The sequence below is a fragment of the Equus quagga genome, chromosome 2, assembly GCF_021613505.1.
Source record: "Equus quagga isolate Etosha38 chromosome 2, UCLA_HA_Equagga_1.0, whole genome shotgun sequence".
NCBI classification, from domain to species: domain Eukaryota; kingdom Metazoa; phylum Chordata; class Mammalia; order Perissodactyla; family Equidae; genus Equus; species Equus quagga.
The window spans coordinates 39,973,440-39,999,871 of record NC_060268.1 but is presented as its reverse complement, the minus strand read 5'-3'; the positions used below and the strand labels follow the sequence as shown (position 1 = coordinate 39,999,871).

Sequence of the window (26,432 nt, the reverse complement as noted above, 5' to 3'; positions counted from 1 at the left end):
CTCTTTTTCTTCTTCTTCTTCTTCTCCCCAACACCCCTGCCCCCCAATACATAGTTGTCTATTCTAGTTGTAGGTCTTTCTGGTTGTGCTATGTGGGATGCCACCTCAGCATGGCCTGATTAGTGGTGCCATGTCCGTGCCCAGGATCCGAACCAGCAAAATCCCAGGCTGCCAAAGCAGAGCGTGTGAACTTAACTACTCAGCCATGGGGCTGGGCCCCCAGTAATTCTTAAATGTAAAAGACCAGAATAGAAGGCAGGCCTGGGAAGCTGTTTTCCTTGGGCAGTTCAGTATTCCAGGATTCCCACTCATGTGGCATTAACTTTTACATTCATTTTTTACATTTCCTACCCTGAGATACACTGTTGCCCTATTCTCAGGAAACTCATCACAGAATAGTTCCCTCTGTGTTGCACTTTTTTTCTTTAATTCTTCCTTGATATACAGCTACTGCACTGCTTTCTCACTCACTCTTCTATTTATCTTATCCTTCATGGGTTTGCAAATGAGAGTTGGTCAGAGAATAACAATCAGAAGAATAATCAACTTTCCATCATCTGGAGAATCTAGCTGTACCTACTGACTCATTTAAAATAAACACAATAGTAGTTCTGTGAATAAATTCATTAAAACCCTTACCCATGGTAGCAGAGTTTATAGCTGGGTAGCTTGAAGAGAACACACTGTATCTGCTGAATGAAAAATATTCTCTTCAAATAGGGAATAGCTATTTGAAATATTCCTAGGCAGAATTTCAATGAATCTGGACATTTTTTCCCCTATAAACTTCTTTAATTTTAAAGAAAAGTATTTACAGAAACCCTAATCCTTTCCAATTCAAATTACTTGCCCAGCCAATACTCTGAAGTGAACTACATTCTATTAGATAAAGTAATGGAAAAAGCAACTTGTGGTTTTAATTAGTGGAATGCTAACAATTTGGCAATTTCTTTACGTTTGAATAGAACAGGATCAGCTGCATCATCAATTGCCTTTAATGTACATTTTGTCTTGCTTTTTATCCAAGGATCTAGACATGACAGTAGAGGTGCCTGCTGTTTTTTGAAGAATGTCAAGAGGCTGTGGCATTTCCTGAACAAGATGAAACAGATTTTATAACAGTTCTGAGACTGAATATAGGATTCATATTTAACTCTTCTATATTCTTAATCAGCTTTAATCATAGTGTCACTTGAGTGAACAAAAAGATTTAAAGTAAAATGAAGCTCATAATTCATTACATTCTTTCCGTCCATGGCAGACTCCTGGGAGTCATCGTGATTATTAAGTAAAAAGCACTGGACACAGGAGGTTTAAGAGACCTGAGTTTCGGTTTTGCCACTAATTAGTTTTATAGCCTTGGGAAAGTTGCTTAACCTCTGAGTTTTTTCTTCTTTAAGTCGGTGGGTGAGGATGGGGGAGGGGTTTAATATTAAGGTTTCCCCTTTCCCAAAGAGCTCGACACAGTCAACAACAAATACAAATTTATCCCACACAGCTTCATTGCTCCGCCCTTCTCGCTTTTCTCTTAAAGTCTTCGAGGGACTCCCACATTCTCTTGCTTAAAATCCCATGCTGGTCCGCACGGGGGCTGCTCATTGAACCCTCTGAATGAGCTCATTGAAAAGGGAATGAAATCTCTTTTTTTCATGGGTTGTGAAAACCGTAAGGCTACTTCGGGCTCGGGCTGATATTCCTTTCAGGAGGTCTCGGTCTCCTTCCCTCCTTACACCTTTCAGGCCTTTTCCCAGCACCGACCGGTGATTAGCTTCACGTTGGGCGATCTGGGGACAGCGCCAATTTGCCAGATCCTGGAAGCTCTGGCTCTGAGGAGGTGGCGTGGCAGGCCCTCACGATTTGGGGTCCTTCTTCGCGACTGCCTCAGAATATGTAAATTCGTATCGTGACAAAGCATTTCCGATTTTCTTCCGAAAAACCCAACCCTGGGGTCACAACCATGCCTCTTTAGCCAAGTTAACCGCTGAGCTAGAAAGACATCACTGCGCTCCAACCACTAGTCTCAGGAGCCCTGCTTCTCTGCTCCGTACCCGCGGGCAGTTGCGGCTGTGGCTGGAACTACATAGTCCAGAATTCCCGCGCGCATGCGCACTGCCATTGTGATGCTCCTTTCCTGGTTACTCGCCCTCTCAGGCAAACCTGAAGATAGCGGCAATTCTCCGGTGGGGGGCGGAGACGCTCTCTGCCTGACTTTCTGCCCCCTTCCTGATAGGCAATGGGACCAGCCAACCGACGTGGCGGGCGTGGGACGCGCTCTCCAATCAGGACCTGTGGCGGAGAGGTGGGCGTGCGCACTGGCAGGGCAGGTGGGCTAGGCTGTGCCGGGTTGCGAAGGGGGAGAATAACGTCGGGTCGGGTCAGCGGGCGCTGCAGTAGTCGCCGCAGCGGCGATGGGAGCGGTGGGGACGAGGCGGCGGCGGCGGCGGCAGGAGGAGGAGCAGGGGCTGGCACAAGCGCAGCGGCTGGGGGCGGCCAGCAGCAGCAGTAACAGCAGCAGCCGCCGCCGCCGCCAGTAAACGGGGACAGTACCCGAGGGGACTACCCAGCCGGCCGGCCCTCGAAGCCGCGCTCGGGTCCTGCCGCACTAGGCGGCGGGGGATGGGCAGGCGGCGGCGGTCCCGCCTGCTGAGGGTTGACCCTTGCTAGTCCCGGTCCTGAGCTGGACCCGAGCCCTCCGCCCGAAATCCCTGCGTCCGCCACGGCCCAGGTAGGACACACCCCCCCGAACTCCCAGGGCGCCGCTGGGGGAGCCCCGGGCCCCCCCCGCCTCAGTCTGACCCCCTCCTCCGGCTGCACCCCTCGCGGAGCGACTGACCCTGGTGCGGAGGGGAGGGGGACGGGAGACTCGTTGGTCGCTGCCCACGCCCTGGGCTTGTGCCAGACCCGGTCACTTCACCTCGGAGACCGTCTGTTTCTCCCCGGTTTCTCCAAAGGCTTGTGCCCCGTTTCCCCAGTGGCTTTTGCTGTCTTCACTGAACTTGGAGGGTCATGAAGCTTCGTTCTGTTTCTGTCTCTGTGGGTGACCCACATATCACTTGTATTCACGCTGCTTCTGGTACCAGGACTGAGCACAGGATTCTCAGGATATGCCGAGCGCGTCTTTCCCACCCCGCCTCCCCGAATCTAATAGAAGGGGACATGGGACTATAGAATGTTTGCTGTGTAGTAACGTCACTGCAGGCCAAGACTTGCTGGTACTTACGGTGCGAAGTAATGACCTGAGGGGTTTGCTCGTCATTTGCTTTGACTAGGATGATGTTGACACCCTGGGATGCTGTGGGAGGGACAAAAGACACCACACGTATGTACTGTCAAATCAGAGAAGTAGATAATCCATTGGGATGCCAGGATACTTTATCTCACCGCGAAGTTAATTTTGTTTCAGTCGTGGCTGCATTAGAGGTAAAAATGACATTGAGTTGTACTTCGCTTTGAATTAAAGTTGGTAGGTGGCAGCAATCCCGGTATTAACTCTTCTCATCCCTAGTTTGAGAAATTGTTTTTCTTTGAACATGAGAGAGGGCAATTTTATTATAACGTGTGTATTATGTAAAGATGTTTTTGGTGTTCAATAGAAACTGAGTTTCTGTATGTATGTATGAAGAGCACATTATTATGAGTGGGCATCCCCCCCCCCCCCCCCCGAGGATCCACTCAGTCTGTTTTGTTACAGTGTTTGGTTCTGAGCCATTAATAACAGTTGTATTCATTTCTAGACACTGATTTGCCAGGATAGACCACAAAGATGTGTTGCTGTTTTCTTTTGGCTAAATGGAATAGAGTAATGTTTATTTGCGGGCAAGGGGAGATGGGAGATTGAATTTAAACTATTGAGGGTATTGAGTGCTATATATTTCTTTCTTCTTGTTTATGAAGAAGCATTATTGATGACAGATATTTCTTAATATGACTAATCTTAAAGAATTCATCTTAACTCTAAAAGTTTTTCAAATAACGAGTGCGTGGATTTAGATGGCATGTTGCGATCTATTCAAATTGAAGACATACCGAAATAAATCTTTAATTTAGAAGCTTATGTTTTTCTGTGTGGTACATTTTTATCAAGGCAGTAAAAGGGGTGTTTGAAGCGTGGTTTAAAAGGACAGTTGCTCTTACCATTTTCCGTTTATAATAGAATGTTGGGAAATGCTTTTTCCTCTTTCAGTGTTAGACACATAAAAGAAATTGAAGTCCTTAGCTTCATTCATTTAATTTGTAATATCAAGTTGAAACAAATTTGATCTTCAGTAGGGGGCTGACTAAGAATAATACTTGCTCATTATCTTGTACTATGGTTAATACATAATTTAGTCAGTTCTCTTTTGTACTATATATGACTTAAGATTTTTGTATCTTCTTTTGACTTTGTTGTAAATACTGGTTATTTTAATGCCTCAGGAAATCTTCGTGATAATAGGCTCATTTGCTTTAGCAAATTGAACTCAATTATACAGGGCTTCAAATGCCTTTAAATGTAGTGTTAGAAGTGAAGTTTGTATAATTTAGATAACTTGTGAGAGTATTTTACGTTAGAAAATGCACTAAAATGTGACAATTAGTGATAGATTGTTGGTTTTTTAATGTAAACGAATATTACAGAGCTGAGTTTGCTTTGATCATGGAGTTTAAATTTAACTTTGGTGGGAAGCAGGCAGTTCTTTCTTAGTTTTATAACTTTAAGAAGTAATGGAGATGACAGCTTGTTTGAGAGACTTTGAGCTGGAACCACCCAACTAAGACACACTCAGATTCCTCATCCTTAGAAACTGTGAGATAATAAATGTTGCCTAAAAACAAAGTAATATATAACAAGGGAAAATGTTTAACGACCATTATTGAACTAGTGGGGGCTGACTTGATTAGCAAAATAGAATAGCCTTTGAGAATTAATAGTGAATATAGCTTACTTCCTTCCCCAATTAAAAAAAAAATCTCCTATAGAAAAATTATTTTATAGATATCTGACAGCCTTTAAAATTTGAATGCGTGTTACTCAAAATTACTGTAGTCATGTATTCCTTTTTTTGCTGTTTTTGAGAAACACAGGATAGCTGGAGCTGTATCAGTTTGTTGGCTTAGTAATGTTGCAAGACATTTTCAATATCTATAGATTTTTGAAATTAAACATATTTCTACTGTTTTGTTTTCTTGTCGTCTTTTTTTGGTTATCTAGTATATTGTAAACAATAGTGATGGTTGTGGTAGATTTTTTTCCCCAGGCTTCTGTGGAAGCTTTTGTGTTGTAAATACTCAGTGCTTTCAGGTTAAATATTGTACTTCCGTATTTGATAAAAGCCTTTAAGTCTGTATGAAAAAGTTGAGTTTTTTAGAGCTAAATTTTGAGCATAAATACAACACATACTACCACTCAGAAGTTTCTGTCCTCCTTCGTATCTGGTGATCCTTGATTGAGGTTTAAAATACAGATTGAAATTATGTTATTTACATAATGTGAATGTCAGTTTTGCCAGAAAACTTCATCTTTTAAACAAGTGATTTTTAAGCAGACCTCTTGGTATATTTTCAATTATGTTATATGACTTTAATTTAAACGTAATTATTCTTCTCTTTGTGGTGGTGATTTTATATGTCCTTGACACTAAATTGAATATATATAGTACTTATGAACTCTTTTGAACTTCTGGATTTTTTCTATGAATTTTTTTTACCTTTGTAAATACAATCTGTGATGTTTTGGGATGTTGATAGCTGCTTTTTATTGTATTGGGGAATTTACTTTTACTTCAATTAGAGTAAAGCTTCCCAAGGTAAAAATTGTGTTCTTTGAAGGGAATCCTGCGGTATTCTGGTGTCTTCTGAAGAATGGGAGGTAGTAGCTTCTTGGCTTCCTTTGGTAAGCTGTCAGGATTTAACCTAACTGTGTTTTAAGAATCACTATTTTTTTTTCCAGAGAATTTGCTTCTTTATTGAAAATGAGAATCAGTATTTTTTAATGTTTGAATTAGAAAACTTATTTGCCATTGTATGTGTTTTTAGCAAAATGCTTTTATCATTATTTTTATACTTGTTCTTTTTCTTTTGGTAGTTTCAAGATAATTGCCATTTTAAAAAAAATGATTTTTCATTGTTTCCCTTATCTTGGTCTAGCCATATGATCATCTCAGTACTGTTATTAATATTTGTCTGATATTCTTTTCCACATATTGTGTATTATGGATTAAGTTTGGAAAGCCCTCTCTTTTTTTCCCCTTGATCCACTAAGTGCCTGAGTTTCTAAAATATCTCAAAAATGGTTTTATCAACATTTTTCATGACCAATAAGTCAGAGACAAGGGGAGGAAAATAGGAAAAAATGAATAAAGAGAAAAATGTGAGCCTTACCTCTCATGAAATTTCATTTGAAAACATTATCTAGAAGCCAAATCATATGGTAGATAGTAAACTAGATTAAGACTTCATTTCTGCCGGACTTGTCTACCACTTAGAAAATTCAACATGTCCAAAACAAAAGTCAGCCCTCTTTTAACTTCTTTATTTCTGCAAATGAAGATATTGCTATTTCATCAGTTATCCAAGCTCAAAAATCTCATTTATTTTATTATCTCTTTGGCTTCCTCTTTCCTCTGGTTCTCCCTGCACATAACCTTTCCTTTTTATTTCCGTTGCTACCATCTTAACTTAGCCTTTCTGAACCTCATTATTTTTCTTTAGAACTCAGGCAGTTGCCTCATCCATTCATTCATTAGGTATTTGTTAAGCATCTACCATGTTACTGTGCTAGAGATTAGAGATTTAGCAGTGAACAAGACAGAGGTGATCTCCCTTTTGCAGCTTACAGTACAGTGGGAGCAGACAGTTGTAGAATAAGGAATTACAAGTGTTCCAAGTATCATGGAGTGAAAACACAGACCGCCACATGAACATATTAACAGATAGACCTAACAGTCTGGGAGGTGGGTTCAGGGAAGTAGTCTTCTGTTTTATCAGCTGCAGTTTACTCTGCATACTCTACCAGATTCAAAGGTTAACGCATATGTTATAGCTATAAGTAGTTAAATAATAAAAAATAATAAATAAATAATTAAATAAATGTTTTCAAATTTAAAAAATTTAATAAAAATTAAATGTTCACACAACTCCTGAAATAGCTTTAGACAAATCCAGACAAATCCACAAAAAGTGCCAGAACACTTTAGAAACTTTTGTCCTAAAAAGTCCACTTCTCTCTCCCTGCAATATGAGTTTCTACTTTGGGTTCTCCCAGGCTTCAGTTGCTTGAGTACTGACAGAATTCCTGTGTTATGTTTCACACTCTCTGTTTAAGACTCAGAATTTAGGACTAGGCATTACCAGTAAGAGGGTATGTATGGTTACAAGAAAGATGTCTTCCAGGTGAGTAGTTAGAGTCTCTCTCTAGCTCTAGCCCAGCGGCTTATTGGTGAGTTATTAAATGTACAAGTAATTAGGATATAATTTGAATATCTTTGTAAACTTAAAATTATATAAATGCATTTGTAAATCAGAAAAAAATATCTTTTATTGTAAGCTGGCACCTAATTTTTGGTGTAGAAAATAAGGTTAGTATAGCCTATAAACTCTTAAATTAATAAATGCTTACTAAACGAATGAATCTAAAATGTTAATTGTGCATCAAGATGAAACGTAAATCTGTTCTCATCTCTACTATAACATATCATAGGATATTAGATTACTTCATCTCTCTTTGCTTCAGTTTTGCTATTTTTACAAAGGGAAATTAATATACTTTAAATCCAATTACAGTGAAGATCATTATAGAAAAGGTTTTGTATTGATTTTTTTTTCTTTGTCTTAGTGAGAGGATCATAGACATAATGCTTTGTTTGGTGGATCATACAAAATCTACATACAGTAGATTTTATCCAAGGAATGGTCTTGTTTAGTGTTTTCCTGACAATCTGGCCATGTAAGTTACGCTGTGCTTTCTGTATGGGAAGAGTTTGTTATGTGCTGTTAGTACTGTAGCCAGGGAGAGGAGGCCTAGGTTGTTTACGCTCTTATTCTGTTGTCAGTAATTGTAACCACACTGACTTGTAAAATCTCTCTTCACTTTTAATAGATATTTTACTTTTTTGAATATATTTATTGAGCCCGGAGAGATTCCATTCTGCTGGAAGTATAATTTACCTCCTGTGAAAGTTTAAAAGGAGCAGTCGAAGTGTGAGTGGTGACTAAATTTTCTTTTTTTTTGCTCTCAGCAAAGAGGTTATTCTCAAATCTTCATCTCTTTTTACTAACCCTTTAGAGAGGCCTTTGCTAAAACCTATGGGAAAAAAAAGACAAAAACAAAATCTCATGGGGTTTATCCTATTCTTGACCCTTATTTCTGTTGTTTGCATTAGTATCATTAGATGTCTTGAAAAACTTAGCTGCTGTGTAATCTTTGTAAACTTGTGCCTACACCTCAGCTTATTTTTTTAAATTTTTAAAATTTTTTTAAAGATTGGCACCTGAGCTAACAGCTGTTGCCAATCTTCTTCTTTTTTTTTCTGCTTTTTCTCCCCAAATCCCCCCAGTACTTAGTTGTGTATCTTAGTTGTGGGTCCTTCTGGTTGTGGCATGTGGGATGCTGCTTCAGCATGGCCTGATGAGCGGTGCCATGTCTGCGCCCAGGATTCAAACCAGTGAAACCCTGGGCCGCCGAAGCGGAGTGTGGGAACTTAACCACTCGGCCACTGGGCCGGCCCCTCAGCTTGTTTTACTTTAAAACATAATTTAGATAATTTTCTATAATGTGAAAAATGTATTATTTTGACTTTTGAGATGTATGAGGTAGCCACTCTGCTTCCAACTATATTTTAATCTATTTTTGGAATGTAGATCAGGTGTTTTAAATACTCTTTACATAATAGATTATGATAACTTTGAAAGCATCTGATCTTTTACTTTAATAATAGGGGGTGTTTAGGGTATTTATAGTTTTCATCAAATTTGGAAAAATTTCAGACATTTTTCCTTCAGATTTTTTTTTTCCTGCATGGAATCTCTCTGGGCCTAATTAGTGTATCCAGAAATTAAAATATATACTAAAAGTAGAGAGAAACTTTATATAAGACCATATGGTTGCAATAACTGACAATAAAATGAAAGTGTAAGCAAACTCTTTGCTCTCTCCTTCTGGGACTCTAGTTATATGTATGGTTAGTCTTTTTAGTGTTAGCCCATAGGTCACTGATGCTCTCTTTGTCTGGTTTCTGTTTTTTCTCTGTTTGTTTCATTTTGGATAGTTTCTTTTTCTGTATCTTCAAGTTCACTAATCTTTTCTTCCACAAAAATGAATCTGGTGTTAATCTCATCCAGTGTGTTTATCTCATATATATACTTTTCATATCTACAAGTTCAATTTTTTAAAATATCTTCCATTTATTTCTTCATGCTTATGCTTCTCTCTGTTTTCTTGAATATGTTGAATGTATTTATAATAGCTGTTTTAAAGTCCTTGTGTAGGGGCCGGCCCAGTGGCGCAGTGGTTAAGTGCATGTGTTCTGCTTCTCTGCGGCCTGGGGTTCGCGGGTTCACATCCCGGGTGTGGACATGGCACTGCTTGGCACGCCATGCTGTGGTAGGCATCCCACATACAAAGCAGAGGAAGATGGGCATGGATGTGAGCTCAGGGCCAGGCTTCCTCAGCAAAAAGAGGAAGACTGGCAGTAGTTAGCTCAGGGCTAATCTTCCTCAAAAAATAAAAAAATAAAAAAAATAAAGTCCTTGTCTACCCATTCTGTCATCTGCCTCATTTCTAGTTCTGTTTTTATTGACTGATGTTTCTCCTTGTTTGCCCTGATAATTTCTGTTTGGGTGCCAGACATTGTGATTTTACATCGTTATGTGCTGGAGTTTTAAATTTTGTATTCCCTTAAGTATTTTTGGGGTTTGTTCTGGGATACAGTTATTTGAAAATAGTTTGATGCATTCAAGGCCCTGGATGTTTTCAGAGGTCTTTTTTACTCTATCTGGTGAGTATACAAACTATTCACAGTATTGTGTGAGCACTAAGGATTGTTCTGTCTGCCCCTTTCCAGTGCTTCTTTCCCTGGCCCTGATCTCTTCCTCTCACACATACACAGTTAAGGTCTCAGCAAAGATGTTGAGGGGATCCCTCTCTAAACACCCAGAGCTCGTTCTTTGTGCAGCTCTCTCTTCTCCAGTGTTCTTCTCTGCCCTGGCCTCCCCAAAACTCTGGATTTTGTCTCCTTAACTCAGTGAAACTGCTTGGCTTTGTTTGGATTCCCCCATTCCTGTGCTATGGCTTGGAAACTCTTCAGGTGGTGAGCTGGGGGCAGTCGTAAGGCTTGCTTCATTTATTTCCCTTCTCTCATGGATTCCTGTTCTGTGCTGCCTGTTGTCTAGTGTCTAAAATCCATCGTGGCATATATTTTGTCTGTTTTACTAGCTGTTTAAGGTGGGAAGGTAAATCTGGTCTTTATTACTCTATGGTGGCCAGGAGCTGAAGTGGTTTGGTGGGGAATATTTAAATCTCAAAGAGGAGTCATATTTCACAGTTATGCTGTCTTTAGAAATCTGTGTTTTATCTTTATACCCAAATATAGCTTCAAAAATATTTTCCTTGCCTTTGAGACATGCCATAAGCTCTTCTGATGATTAATTCTAGTACTGTTCCCATTGAGATTAAAATTGTGGGTAAAAATAATTTTCTTATTTTTCTGTTGAAGAGCAGAATCTTACATAAACTATATATGACATTTATAAAACCATGCTGTTATCTGTTTGGTGAATTATCTAGCCTCCTCCCTAAATGTAGGAGAATTTTATTACTTCAGCCTAGATTATATTAGTCTTAACTGGGTTTCCTTTCCTCCTGTGTTATGTCCTCTCTTGCTCTCAAGTCCTTCAGTGGCTCCCTTTGTCTACTGAAGTAGAATGAGGACCATCCTCTTCCTAGCCTGATATTTGCAGTCTGAACTCAGTTAACCTTTCAAGCCTTTGTATTCTTTCTCCACAATCAGAACTCTTTTCTGTTTAGAGTAATCTATGCGTTCATTTTCCCATGCACTTGTATGTTGTGCTCATTTCCTCTTCTTTACCATTGCTTACCTCCTCAGTCAGTTAGCTTTTGCCTTGAAACAAACCACCTCGAAGCTCAGAGGCTAAAACAATAATCAAGTATTAGTTAACCATTCTGTGGCTTGGCACTTTGGACTCAGCTGAATGGTTCTTCCTTTGGTCTTGTCTGGGCTCACTTATGTGTGGCAATCAGCTAGGTTGGGATTTTTCACAGTCTGGGTTCCAGAACCAGTGAAAGAGGACAAGTCTAGTGCATAAGTGCTTTTCAAGCTTCTGGGTTCATGTTTGCTAATGTCCCATTGGTCCAAGTAAGTCACAGAGCCAACTTCAGTTTCTAGGATGGAGAAAGAAACTCTTGATGGAAGATGTAGCAAGGTCACGTTATAAAGGGATGTGTATACAGGAATGGGAGGAATTTGTGCCTATTTTGCAGTCTACCAAAGTGCTAGATATCCTATCTACCTCCTCCAAGAAACTTTGTATGATTATCCTAGCCCATGTCAACTTCCCTCAGTACTGATTTGTCATATGCACTTGGCCCTTACAGTTTGATGTTGATTAACTTTTTATATTTTTTACCTTTTAAATCCAGAGAATTAGTATCAATTTCTGTTTTTGTATTTTGTGTTCTATTTCAAAGAATAATTTGGAAATAATTGCTTAACTTTTTTTCTTCCCTAGTTTGTAAACTCCTTGAAGGTAAAACTGTGCATTATGTTTCTTTCTGCTCTTCTATGAATTCATAACAGTTTATTAAATGACTGTTGAATTTTCAAATCAACTTCCACTTATTTGCTTTAGGAGTCCTTAATTTGAGCTGTGTAGGACGTGAAAGACATTTCATTTATTCTTCCATTGATTAAACATTTATTGAAAGAGTGTTCTATGGTCAGTATTATGGTAGATACTAAGAATACAAAGATGAATAGAGTTCTCCTCTTGACCTCAAGAAATGTATAGTCTGTTAGGAAGACATTGTAAACTGTGTATGTGCTTCTAATCTTATATCATTACTCTGAACCTGGATTTCTGCTCCATGCTCAACTCACAGGTTAACTGGCTTTTCACCATTCCATAGATGAGGCAGTCTCCTGCTATCTGTCACACTACTGAATGGCTGTTCCCTAATCTATTCTGTGTCTGGCTTTCCCTGCCTCTGGTTTATATGACTATTTTCTGTTTCTGTTCTTTTTATAAGAGATATTAGTCATAGAGTACATAATACATATATATGTAATTTAAAGAATAATTATAAATTCAAGTGTTCAAGAAATAGAACATTGCCAGCATCTTCCTCATCTCCTTCCCCTTCTTTACCCCAAAGGAATGCATTCTTGTGATTTTTGTGAAAAATCGTGTCCTTTGTTTTCTTGGTAAACTTACTACCTGTGTTTGCATCCCCATTTAACATAGTTTAGTTTTGCTTATTTTGAACTTATGTAAAAGGGCTTATATCGTATGTATACTTTTGTCTTGCTTGATTTTTTTTTTTTTAAGTGAGGAAGATTGCCCCTGAGCTAACAGCTGGTGCCAATCTTCCTCTTTTTGCTTGAGGAAGATTGTCCCTGAGCTAACATCTATGCCGGTCTTCCTCTATTTTATATATGGGACTCCACCACAGCATGGCTTGATGAGTGGTGCATAGGTCTGTGCCCGGGATCTGAACTGGCAAACCCTGGGCTGCCGAAGTGGAGTGCATGAACTTAATCATTACACCACCAGGCCGGCCCTTGCTTGATTTATTTCAAATGTCGTTTGTGAGATTCATTCATGTAGTTCAGTATAGCAGTAGTTTCTTCATTTTCATTTTAGTGTAGTTTTTGTGGTAGGTAGAATAATGGTCCTCCAAAGATGTTCACATTCGAATCCCTGAAACCTGTGACTATATTAGCTTATACGGCAAGAGAGACTTTGCAGATGTAATGAAGTTAAGGCACTGGAGATGGGAAGATTATCCTTGATTATCCAGGGTGGGTTCAGTGTAATCACAGAGGGCCTTATGATTACAGGCATATCTATTTTGTCAAGAGAAATAAGGAGATGATGATGATGGAAGCAGAGATCAGAGAGAGATTTGAAGATGCTATACTATTTCTGAAGATGGAATATGGGGCCATGAGCCAAAGAATACAAGCGGCTTCTAGAAGCTGGAAAAGGCAAGGAAAGGATTCTCCTCTAGAGCCTCCAGAAGGAGCATAGCCTTGCTGACACCTTGATTTTAGCCCCAGAGGAAGCCTGAGCTTCTGATCTGCAAAACTGTAAGATTATAAATTTGTGTTGTTTATTTGGGGTCACTAAATTTGAGGTTACATCAGAAGTAGGAAACTAATGCATTTTTTTACTGTGTGAATATACTACAGTTTACCCATTCTTTTCCTGGACGTTTGGCTTGTTTCCAGTTTTTGACATTTATGGACAGTGTGACTGTGAGCATTCTTGTGTATGTTTCCCGGTGCATGTGAGAGAAGAGTGTTTTAGGATATATACCTAGGAAAAGAGTTGCCTGTCACAGGGTGCTCATATTTTCAACTTTCCTTTAAAATACAGACCTATTTTTTAAAGTATATTCCTACAAGTAGTGTATGAGAGTTTTTGATTTTCTATTTTTAAGTAATTTCTTCTTTGGTATTCACTATGATACTGCTAACTTCCTTTATGTAGGTGGGTACTCAAAATTTGCTTCAAGTCAAAACACATTTGGGAACTAATTTATACTTTTTCCAGTCTAGAAATAGTAGGTGGCATTGGTTTATTTTTATTCCCTTTTTGATCAACTAATTTTTCTGTTAACTTTAAAAACAAAATTATAACAATGTGAATGCTGTAATTTAATTTGTAATCATAGTTGTAGAGTAATAATTTTCTCTTGCTGACAAGAACATTTTTATATGAATTTGTTAAGTAGTCGTCGTATAATAGGTTTGAATTCTCAGCCTCCATGAGAACATGATAATTTCCTTTCGTCAACATTCAAGCAATACAGATACTGTTTTGGACAGTAGTATGTCTGTGAATGTGACTATTTCTCCTTCTGTTGGTTAAGAAGCATGCAAAGTGATGTACTAAGTAATGACTACCATTTATGGAGCACAGTCAGTGCGCCAGGCACTGTGATAAATAAACACTTACATGTATCATATGATCATTTTAAATCTTAGATAGCCGCTGTTGTTATCCCTTTTTTATGGATAAGAAAATTGAGGCACAGGGAAGTTAAGTAGTGGGCCCTAGTTTATACAGCCAGGATTTGAATCCAGGTAGTCTGGTCTTAATCTATTTTATGAGGAGTTCTTGGAGTTAGAAGACAATCAACACACAGCAGTGTTATGTTAATTTTTAAGGTAGTACTCCTATAGGGCGTTCTCTTCATTAAGTGTGGTTTGGTCTAGTTTATGTTTTTGCAATTCTTTTTTTTTTTATTTGAGTTCACAGTTTACTTCATTGCGAAATTTCAGTAGTACATTATTTCATTATTTCTTGACTGTCACCACATAAGTGCTCCCCTTCATTCCTTTCCCACCCCTGCTCCCCTTCCCCTGGTAACCACTTTGTCTTTCTCCATCTGGCTTATTTCGCTTAGCGTAATTCCCTCCAGGTCCATCCATGTTGTTGCAAATGGGATGATTTTGTCTTTTTTCTGGCTGACTAGTATTCCATTGTATGTATATACCACATCTTCTTTATCTATTCATCAGTTGATAGGCATTTGGATTGTTTCCACGTCTTGGCTATTGTGAATAGTGCTGCAACGGACATAGGGGTACCTATGTTTCTTTGGATTGTTGATTTCAAGTTGTTTGGGTAGATACCCAGTAGTGGGATGGCTGGGTCATATGGTAGTTCTATTTTTAGTTTTTTGAGGAATTTCCATACTGTTTTCCATAGTGGCTGCACCAGTTTGCATTCCCACCAGCAGTGTATGAGGGTTCCTTGTCTCCATACCCTCTTCAACATTTGTTATTTTCAGTCTTAGTGATTATAGCCATTTTAACAGGTGTAAGGTCGTATCCTAGTGTAGTTTTGATTTGCATTTTTCTGATGGTTAGTGATGTTGAACATCTTTTCATGTGTTTGTTGGCCATCTGTATATCTTCTTTGGAAAAATGTCTGTTCATATCCTCTGCCCGTTTTTTGATTGGGCTGTTTGTTTTTCTGTTGTTCAGTTGTGTGAGTTCCTTATATATTATGGAGATTAACCCCTTATCAGATATATGATTTGCAAATATTTTCTCCCAATTGGTGGGTTGTCTTTTTGTTTTGATGCTAGTTTCTTTTGCCTTGCAGAAGCTCTTTGATGAAGTCCCACTTGTTTATTTTTTCTTTTGTTTCCTTGTCTGAGAAGACATGGTATTTGAAAAGACCCTTTTAAGTTTGATGTCAAAGAGTATACTACCTATATTATCTTCCAGGAGTTTTATGGTTTCAGGACTTGCTTCAAGTTTTTGATCCATTTTGAGTTTATTTTTGTGTATGGCATGAGATAATGGTCTACTTTCATTCTTTTGCATGTGGCTCTCCAGTTTTCCCTGAACCATTTATTGAAGAAACTATCTTTTCTCCATTGTATGTTCTTGGCACCTTTGTTGAAGATTAGCTGTCTGTAGATGTGCAGTTTTATTTCTGGGCTTTCAGTTCTGTCCCATTGATCTGTCTGTCTGTTTTTGTACCAGTACCCTGCTGTTTCGATTACTATTGCTTGGTAGTACATTTTGAAGTCAGGGATTGTGATGCCTCCAGCTTTGTTCTTTTTTCTCAGTATTGCTTTAACAATTCTGTTTTTGGAATTCTTATGTAATTTTCTATCCGTTTGCTTTTGTGCCTCTTATCATTCTTATTTTCCTTCTCCCTTTATTTCTCATTTTTCCTCTCATCTTTCTTTTATATTTGTATATGTGAATCTGTATGACTTTTAAATTACATACAGTTTGATGTCTCATTTTTAGCTAGTTGAGTAACTTCGCCAAATATTTATTGATTAACTACAAAGTTCATAATTTTTTATTATGGCAGAGGATATAATGATTATGATATGGTCTTCATCTTCAAGAAGTTTGTAATCTAGGGGATTGCCAATGTTTACTTATTAAGTTGTTGGCTATTTTCTCCTCAATCTTTTTCAGTTGGGCAAATGTTTCAAATGGTTTTTCACCACATGTTATTTTACAAATTGAATCTCCATTTGGTATGTTCTGTCCATATTTTGATCATCTTTGAGCCTGTTTTGGCAACAACTCCAGATTTAGCATCATTGTCCAAATTCATTAGCATTCTATTTACTCCCTATTTTAGGTCATTGAGGATATTTTCAAGGAGGGATTTATTTAGTTTCTTTCTTCCAGTATCTAGTTTTCTTGCACTAAGATTGATTACTTTAAAGTTATTAGTGTTATTGAAAAAATGAATCCTAAACACAGTATTTGACAGCACTGGTACTGCAGCCAAATTACATTAATTTTTTCAGCTATAGTCCATGATATAGAATCAAAAAGAACCTGTGGTTCATGAACACCTTTGAGAAACTCTTGCCCCATACCAAAGAAGCCTGGTGTATTAGTTTTCTATTGCTGCATAACAAATTACCTAAAACTTACTGTTTTATTTATTTTTTTTGAGGAAGATTAGCCCTGAGCTAACATCTGCCACCATTCTTCCTCTTTTTGCTAAGGATGACCAGCCCTGAGCTAACATCCATGCCTATCTTCCTCTACGTTTTTTTTTTTTTTTAATGTGTGGGATGCCTACCACAGCATGGCTTGCCAAGCAGTGCCCTGTCCGCACCCGGGATCCGAACCGGCAAACCCCAGGCCTCCAAAGTGGAAAGTGCACACTTAACTGCTGCACCACCGGGCCAGCCCCTAAAACTTAGTGTTTTAAAACAATAACATTTATTCTTTCACAGTGTCTGTGGGTCAGGATTTTGGGTGTGACTCAGCTGGGTACTCTGTTTCAGGGTCAGTCACGGGCTGCAATCGAAGTAGGCTGTAGTCATCACAAGGCTCAACTAGGAAAGGATCTATTTCCAAGGTCATTCCAATGGTTGTTGTCATGATTCCGTTTCTTGTGGATGGTTTGACTGAGGGCCTCAGTTCCCTACTAGCTGTTGGTACCTATTATAAGTGGAATCATATAATACTGCTAGCAGAGGCTGCCCTTAGTTCTTTGCCATGTGGGCCTTTCCTTGGGGCAACATGGCAGCTTGCTTCATCAGAGCAAGCAAGTGAGAAGAGCTAGACAGAGAATGGGAGCAAGATAAATGTCACGGTCTCTAATAATATCTGGAAAGTGACATCCTATCACTTTTTCTGTATTCTTTTCGTTAGAAGCAAGTCATTACATCCACCCACACTAAAGGGGAGAAGATCAGTAGCAGGAGTTGGGGATCATTAGGGGCCATTTTAGAAGCAGCCTGGTAGCCGTTGCTAGCTTATAGGATTCTAGGCTTTTCCGCAAGGGTGCAATTCCTAATTGGAACAGGTGTATTCTTAGATTTATTTCAGTGTTCTGAAGGATCTACCCAGGGTACCCCTTTGTTTTATGATCTTTCCACTGGTAATTTAGAGTGAGATAGTGAAAATTATTTGACTTTTGTAGTTACATCTGAGCGATACCTAGAAGTCTTACTTAAAATTTAAATTTTTTTTGTATTGTGGTAAAATATTTATAAGATTTAGCATTTTAACCATTTTTAAGTGTACAATTCAGTGGCCTTAAGTGCATTAACATTGTTGTGCAACCATCACCACCATCCAGCTCCAGAACTTTTTCGTCTTCCCAAAATGAAACTCTATACCCATTAAACACTGAATCCCCATCGCCCCCTTCTCACAGCTGCTGGCAACCACCAGACAGAAGCTAGGAGGAATCTAGGAGGGGAGCTTGCTTTTATAGAGAAAAAGGAGGCGTAGGGAGGGGCTGTTCTAAATGAAAGTCCTTTGGGAGAAAGTAACAGTACAGGGCAGCAATGGTTTCTCATTGGCTAAGCTGTGATATTTCTCATTTTGGGCTGTTGCTGGGTGGGGAGAGAAATCTTCCTTCAGTAGTAAAGTAGTTGTACTTCCTGTGGAAGATATAAGAGTGTGTCTCTGGAGTAATTGTATGAAATGGCATGAGAGCTCCCCCTGCAGGCCCTCCTGACTCCAGTTTAGTTGAGGTTTCTCTTACTTGTTTCACATCCTCTACATCTCAAACTAACGTGCTTGTATTATTGCTGATTAATTTTTAAATATTAGTCATTGTCTGTTGGCTTTCCACTATCTGAGATGAGGATTTAGCTTTTTCACTACCTCATTCCTACTACAGTTGGTTTCTTACCAATCTTAAAATTTATTAAAGAGTCTAAAAAGTTATTTTGATTTTTTAGCATTGATTTATATCTAATGATATTTGCTATATTAAAATTAAAACAGGTATTTTAAATTTATTTTAAAATAATAAAATTCTATGGAGAATATTGATATTTTTAATTTTTAGCCACCCACTTGTGTTTAGGTTGCAAGTTTTGACTAGCCTTTCGTGTCTTTTGGTTTAAATATTAGTTCAGTTTTCAAAACCTTTGAAATGATACTCAGATCTGTCTCAGGTATGTACGACTGAGTGGTCAGACTGGGACCTGGACAGTGGATCTAAGCCTTAGTTCCGTTCTCAAAGTTAGTGATATGCTGTTTAATGTCAGGTCTTTTAGGGATGCTAAGATTGATCAGGAGTCTAAGTATTACCAGTCTCATCCATTCATTAAGTTCTAACTCAAACAACCTTTCACCTAAGAGTTTTGGCAGCCATTGATAATCATTGCCTAGATTATTTCATTAGATATTGCAAAATGGTGAATTTTTAATTCTGTAGTCATCAACTATTCGGTTTCTGTGAAATACAGTTACTACTACAGGAAAGGCAGGATAAATGCTTGATTTGTTTTCCTTTTATTTATATTCAGAGTAATGAATTAGTGCCCTAGCCAATTGTTCGTAATGTCTAACAAGTTGTTTTGAGTATCATTATGAACTCATGGGTTATTAATGTATTTCATATGTTCCAATGGGTTACAATCATTATTCTTTTGGATGTCAAATTTTCTTCCCTTAAACCAGTATGAGCCCCTTCCACTTGGCTCCTGTGCCCTTTGGAGTTGACTCCATTATCTTGGACAAAGTTGGATTTACTGTGAACATAATGAAGCTTAAAACTTCAGGGTTCTTCATTTGCATAGGCTTCTTTCAAGGCTTTGGGACCAAGGCTTTAGTAATTCGTCATATAGATATTGTAAAATTTGCAAAAGTAAGATTTTTAAGAGGAGGGTGCCCCACTTGTAAACTCAGGCCCCACAAAACCTGCATCTTTCCCTAGTCTTTGGTATATTCCCTGCTTTGAAGCGCAGCAAGATTCTAGGCTCATCTTTTATATTTCCTGTCTCAGTTTTAGAGGTAGTTATTTTTCCAAGGAGCTTTTGTTCTTTTTTGAGGGAAATGGTGTTTGGAACCCTCAGTCTGCATGCTAGGGATGTTAATGCTACTGGGCTGCATTGCTTCGAGGACTTCTCAATGGTTAGAGTTGTGAAACACATATTTAAATAAAGATCATGACATTTTTTCATGTTTTCTTCAATTAAGATTTCAGGATTTTAAGTTGACTTTGACTTTTGTATTTATATCTCTTTATGCTGAAAATGTTGATTCCTAGTGACTTAAAATATATCATCACTTATTTGCTGTGTCCTGCAATATACCAATAATAGTTTTAAAATAACAGAACTGATACTACTTCTAACCATAAAACTATTAAGTGCAGTTTTAAGATTCCTTTGTGGTTTTTTTATTCCTTAAGATGTATCCCACTAGGGATGTACAATCAAAATACTGTATTTTAAGGCCATGTGAATTATTTTTCTGTAGGATTATGCCACAGACTTGGTATGCAGTGGGTTATAGGTTTCAGTTTGTTTTAAATTTTTAGAAATTGGTCACCCTACATTTTTAGAGTTTTTCTTTTTTTTTTTTTTTTAAGATTGGCACCTGAGCTAACATCTGTTGCCAATCTTCTTTTTCTCTTTCTTCTTCTTCTTCTTCTCCCCAAAGCCCCCAGTACGTAGTTGTATATTCTAGTTGTAGGTCCTTCTGGTTGTGCTGTGTGGGACACCACCTCAGCGTGGCCTGATGAGCGATGCCATGTCCGTGCTCAGGATCCAAACTGGTGAATCCCTGGGCTCCCGAAGCAGAGCACATGAACTTAACCACTCGGCCATGGGGCTAGCCCCCTTTATTTTCTTTTTTTGATTTAATTTTTTCTTTTAATTGTATTGCAGGAAGAGGCTACCGCTCAATATCTGAACAAAGTGCTAAATTTCTTGCTCTCTGTGCAAGGGAGAGCTGTGAAACTTAGAGATCAGGGATTGGTGAAGGGGGAATGTTTAGGAAGAGGTTGAACTTATGCTATGCAGATGTGGTTACGAAGTGTGGCTCTTACTGACTGGTTGACTTTCTGAAGTGTGGTCGCTCATGGGAAGCTATCATTGATAGAGTGGAATGAGCTTAAAGCCAGTTCTGATGATTACTTATTGCTGTGGTCCTTTCTTGAATTCGGAATTTAAGAGTTTTTTTTCTCATATGTAAAACAAGGTCAAAACTCTATCACAAGATACATTCATAGAAGTCTGACTTCCATCATTATCCCCTCCATCCTATTTTCTCCTTTCTTTTAAACAAAGATTGGCAAAAAACAGTCTCCAGGCCAAACTTGGCCACCCACCTCTTTTTGTAAATAAAACTTTGTTGGAACACAGCCGTACTTATTTGTAGACATATCGTATATGGCTTCTTTTGTGCTACAGTGGCAGAGCTGAGTAGCTGTGACATTATATGGCTTGCAAAGACTGAGATATTTACTATCTGGCCCTTTACGGTAAAAATTTACTGACTTGTGCTATAGAGAATCGTTTTCATCACTTTTGGCTTATCTTTCCTTTTTTTAAAAAATAAAAGCAAGTACATTAATATACTTAACATTTACCTTCCTTTTACACAAAAGGTAATGTACTGTAAACACTTTACTGCATCTTGCTTTTTTTCATTTAACAATATATCCTGAAAATCACTCCGTATCAATATATCTTCTTCCTGGACTAGTACTCTCTTATATAGCTGAGCCATTTTTGTATTCAACCAATCCCCTATTGATGGACTGTTAGTTTTTTTGTAGTCTTTTGTGGTTATAAATCATTTCACATATTTTCGCCATTGTACCCTTGGGATAGATTTCTTGAAGTGGAATTGCTGGATTAGAGTTTAAATATATGTTATATTATTATGCTGAATATTATCAGATTCCCCTCCATGGCACCCAGACCCATACCTTTTTTCTTTTTTTTACTGTGGTAAAGAACACATAACATAAAATTTACTAATTTACTATCTTAATCATTTTTTTTTTTTTTTTAAAGATTGTTACCTGAGGGGCTGGCCCCATGGCCGAGTGGTGAAGTTCGCACGCTCCGCTGCAGGCAGCCCAGTGTTTCGTTGGTTCGAATCCTGGGCGCGGACATGGCACTGCTCATTAAACCACGCTGAGGCAGCGTCCCCCATGCCGCAACTAGAAGGACCCACAACAAAGAATATACAACTATGTACCGGGGGGCTTTGAGGAGAAAAAGGAAAAAAAAAAAAAAAATCTTTAAAAAAAAAAAACAGATTGGCACCTGAACTAACAACTGTTGCCAGTCTTCTTTTTTCCCTGCTCTTTCTCTCCATATCCCCCCAGTATGTAGTTGCATATTTTAGTTGTGGGTCCTTCTAGTTGTGGCACGTGGGATGCCGCCTCAGCATGGCCTGATGAGCGGTGCTGTCACCGCACCCAGGATCCGAACCTGCAAAACCCTGGGCTGCCAAAGCAGAGTGTGCGCGTGAACTTAACTACTCAGCCATAGGGCCAGCCCCTTAATCATTTTTAAGTGTATGGTAGTGTTAAGTATATTCACATTGTTCTGAAACAGATTTCCAGAACTTTTTCATCTTGCAGATTTGAAGCTCCATACCCGTTAAATAACAACTCCCCTTTTCCTCCTCCCCTCCTGCTTCTAGTAACCACCATTCTACTTTCTGTTTACATGATTTTGACTACTCTAGATATCTCATATAACTGGAATCATAAGAGTATTTGTCCTTTTGCGACTGGGTTATTTCATGCAGCATAATGTTCTCAAAATTCATCTATGTTGTAGCATGGGATAGGATTTCCTCCTTTTTTAAGGCTGAATAATATTCCATTGTATATATACCACATTTTCTTTATCCATTCATCTGTTGGTGGACATTTAGGCTACTTTCACCTTTTGGCTCTTGTGAATAATGCTAGTGTGAACTAGAGTGTACAAATATCTGTTTGAGTCCTTTCAGGGTTTTTTGGGTATATACCCAGAAATGGAATTGCTGAATTATATGGGAATTATGTGTTTAATTTTTTGAGGAACCACCATACTGTTTTCCATAGTGGCTTCAGCATTTTGTGTTCTCAGTAACAGTATACAACAGTTCCAATTTCTCCATATCCTCACCAACACCTGTTATTTTCTGTTTTCTTTCTTTTTGATAGTAGCCATTCTAATGGGTATGAGGTAATTTCTCATATGGTTTTAATTTTCATTTCTCTAATGATTGGAGATGTTGAGCATCTTTTCGTATGCTTGTTGGCTATTTGTATGTCTTCTTTGGAGAAATAGGTCCTTTGCCCATTTTTTGATTGAGTTACTAGACTTTTTTATGGTTGAAGTGTTCTTTATATATTCCGAGTATTAACCCCTTATCAGATATATAGTTTTCAGTTTTCTCCTATTCCATAGGTTGTCTTTTGACATAAATTTAAAATTTTTTTTTTAATTGTTATTGATAGGTTACAATCTTGTGAAATTTCAGTTGTACATTAATGTTTGTCAGTCATGTTGTAGGTGCACCATTTCACCCTTTGTGCCCACCCCCCACCCCACCTTTCCCCTGGTATCCACTAAACTGTTCTTAGTCCGTAATTTTAAATTCCTCATATGAGTGGAGTCATACACAGATTGTCCTTCTCTCGCTGGCTTATTTCACTTAACATAATTCTCTCAAGGTCCATCCATGTTATTGCAAATGGAATGATTTTGTTCTGTTTTGCAGCTGAGTAGTATTCCATTGTATATATGTACCACATCTTTATCTATTCGTCTGTTGCTGGACACTTAGGTTGCTTCCACGTCTTGGCTATTGTAAACAGTGCTGCAATAAACATTGGGGTGCATAGGACTTTTGGGATTGCTGACTTCAAGCTCTTTGGATAAATACCCAGTAGTGGGATGGCTGGATCGTATGGTAGTTCTATTTTTAATTTTTTGAGGAATCTCCATACTGTTTTCCATAGTGGTTGCACCAGTTTGCATTCCCACCAGCAGTGTATGAGGGTTCGTTTTTCTCCGCAACCTCTCCAACATTTGTTGCTATTAGTTTTAGATATTTTTGTCATTCTAACGGGTGTAAGGTGATATCTTAGTGTAGTTTTGATTTGCATTTCCCTGATGATCAGCGATGATGAGCATCTTTTCATGTGCCTATTGGCCATCAGCATATCTTCTTTGGAGAAATGTCTGTTCATGTCTCCAGCCCATTTTTTGATTGGGTTGTTTGATGTTTTGTTGTTGAGTTGCAAGAGTTCTTTATATATTATGGATATTAAGCCTTTGTCAGATATATGACTTGCAGATATTTTTTCCCAGTTAGTGGGTTTTTTTTTGTTTCAATCCTGTTTTCATTTGCCTTGAAGAAGCTCTTTAATCTGATGAAGTCCCATTTGTTTATTCTTTCTATTGTTTCCCTTCTCTGAGAAGGCATGGTGTCCGAAAAGATCCTTTTAATACCGATGTCAAATAGTGTACTGCCTTCGTTTTCTTCCAGAAGCCTTATGGTTTCAGGTCTCACCTTTAGGTCTTTGATCCATTTTGAGTTTATTTTGGTGAATGGTAAAAAAGAATGGTCAATTTTCATTCTTTTACATGTGGCTTTCCAGTTTTCCCAGCACCATTTGTTGAAAAGACTTTCTTTTCTCCATTGTATGCCCTCAGCTCCTTTGTCAAAGATAAGCTGTCCATAGATGTGTGGTTTTATTTCTGGGCTTTCACTTCTGTTCCATTGATGTGTGCACCTGTTTTTGTACCAGTACCATGCTGTTTTGATTACTGTAGCTTTGTAGTATGTTTTGAAGTCAGGGATTGTGATGCCTCCCGTTTTGTTCTTTTTTCTCAGGATTGCTTTAGCAATTCGGGGTCTTTTGTTGCCCCATATGAATTTTAGGATTCTTTGTTCTAATTCTGTAAAGAATGTCATTGGGATTCTGATTGGGATGGCATTGAATCTGTAGATTGCTTTAGGTAGAACGGACATTTTAACTGTTTATTCTTCCAATCCACGTACATGGAATGTCTTTCCATCTCCTTATGTCGTCATCCAATTCTCTCAGAAAGGCCTTGTAATTTTCATTATATAGGTCCTTCACTTCCTTGGTTAAATTTACCCCAAGGTATTTTATTCTTTTTGTTGCGATTGTGAATGGTATTGTATTCTTGAGTTCTTTTTCTGTTGGTTCATTACTGGAGTATAGAAATGCTACTGATTTATGCAAATTGATTTTATACCCTGCAACTTTGCTGTAGTTGTTGATTACTTCTAAGAGTTTTCCAATGGATTCTTTGGGCTTTTCTATATATAAGATCATGTCGTCTGCAAACAGCGAGAGTTTCACTTCTTCCTTCCCTATTTGGATTCCTTTTATTCCTTTTTCTTGCCTGATTGCTCTGGCCAGGACCTCCAGTACTATGTTAAATAAGAGTGGTGATAGAGGGCATCCTTGTCTCGTTCCTGTTTTCAGGGGGATGGCGTTCAGTTTTTGCCCATTGAGTATGATGTTGGCTATGGGTTTGTCGTGTATGGCCTTTATTAGGTTGAGGTAGTTTCCTTCTATGCCCATTTTGTTCAGTTTTTATCATAAATGGCTGTTGGATCTTGTCAAATGCCTTCTCTGCATCTATTGAGATGGTCATGTGGTTTTTATTCCTCAGTTTGTTGATGTGGTGTATCATGTTGATTGATTTGCGGATGTTGAACCATCCCTGTGTCCCTGGTATGAATCCCACCTGATCATGATGTATGATTCTTTTGATGAATTGCTGAATTCTGGTTGCCAAAATTTTGTTGAGAATTTTTGCGTCTATGTTCATCAGTGATATTGGCCTGTAGTTCTCTTTTTTCGTGGTGTCCTTGTCAGATTTTGGTATCAGCATGATGTTGGCCTCATAGAATGTGTTAGGAAGTGTTCCATCTTCCCTAATTTTTTGGAATAGCTTGAAAAGGATAGGTATTAAATCCTCTCTGAAAGTTTGGTAGAATTCCCCAGGAAAGCCATCTGGTCCTGGGGTTTTATTCTTTGGGATGCTTTTGATTGCTGTTTCAATCTCTTTCCTTGTGATTGGTCTGTTCAAATTGTCTGCCTCTTCTTGAGTGAGCTTTGGGAGATTGTAGGAGTCCAAGAATTTATCCATTTCCTCTAGGTTATCCATTCTGTTGGCATATAGCTTTTTGTAGTATTCTCTTATAATCTGTTGTATTTCTGCAGAGTCTGTTGTTATTTCTCCTCGCTCATTTCTGATTTTGTTTGTTTGAGCTTTCTCCCTTTTTTTCTTTGTAAGTCTGGCTAGTGGTTTGTCAATTTTATCTATCTTCTCAAAAAACCAGCTCTTTGTCTCATTGATCCTTTCTACTGCTTTTTTTGTTTCAATAGTATTTATTTCTGCTCTGATTTTTATTATTTCTCTCCTTCTGCTGACTTTGGGCTTCATTTGTTCTTTTTTCTCTAGTTCAGTTAGGTGTGCTTTAAGGTTGCTTACTTGGGATTTTTCTTGTTTGGTAAGATGTGCCTGTATTGTGATGAATTTTCCTCTTAATACAGCTTTTGCTGTATCCCATATGAGTTGGTATGGCATGCTATCATGTTCATTTGTTTCCAGGTATTTTTTTATTTCTTGTTTAATTTCTTCAATGATCCATTGCTTGTTCAGTAGTGTGTTGTTTAGTCTCCACATCTTTGTGCCTTTCTCAGCTTTTTTCTTGTAATTAATTTCTAGCCTTATAGCACTATGATCTGAGAAGATGCTTGTTATTATTTCAATTTTTTTAAATTTGTAGAGGCTTGCCTTGTTTCCCAACATATGGTCTATCCTAGAGAATGTTCCATGTGCACTTGAGAAGAATGTGTATTCAGCTCTTTCAGGGTGGAGTGATCTATATATGTCTATTAAGTCCAATTGTTTTAGTTTTTCATTTAGCTCCACTATTTCCTTGTTGATTTTTCTGTCTGGATGATCTGTCCATTGCTGTGAG

The 26,432-nt window shown here is 38.3% G+C and overlaps 1 protein-coding gene across 1 annotated transcript in view; it reads left to right on the top strand.

Moving 5' to 3' along the window:
* Positions 1 to 2,386: 2,386 nt before the first annotated feature.
* Positions 2,387 to 26,432, top strand: part of TTBK2 (tau tubulin kinase 2) — a 140,770-nt gene continuing 116,724 nt past the window's right edge. The window contains exon 1 of the mRNA XM_046649669.1: positions 2,387 to 2,725. The gene's annotated coding sequence lies outside the window, so the exon portion shown is untranslated. The remainder of the gene's footprint in view (positions 2,726 to 26,432) is intronic.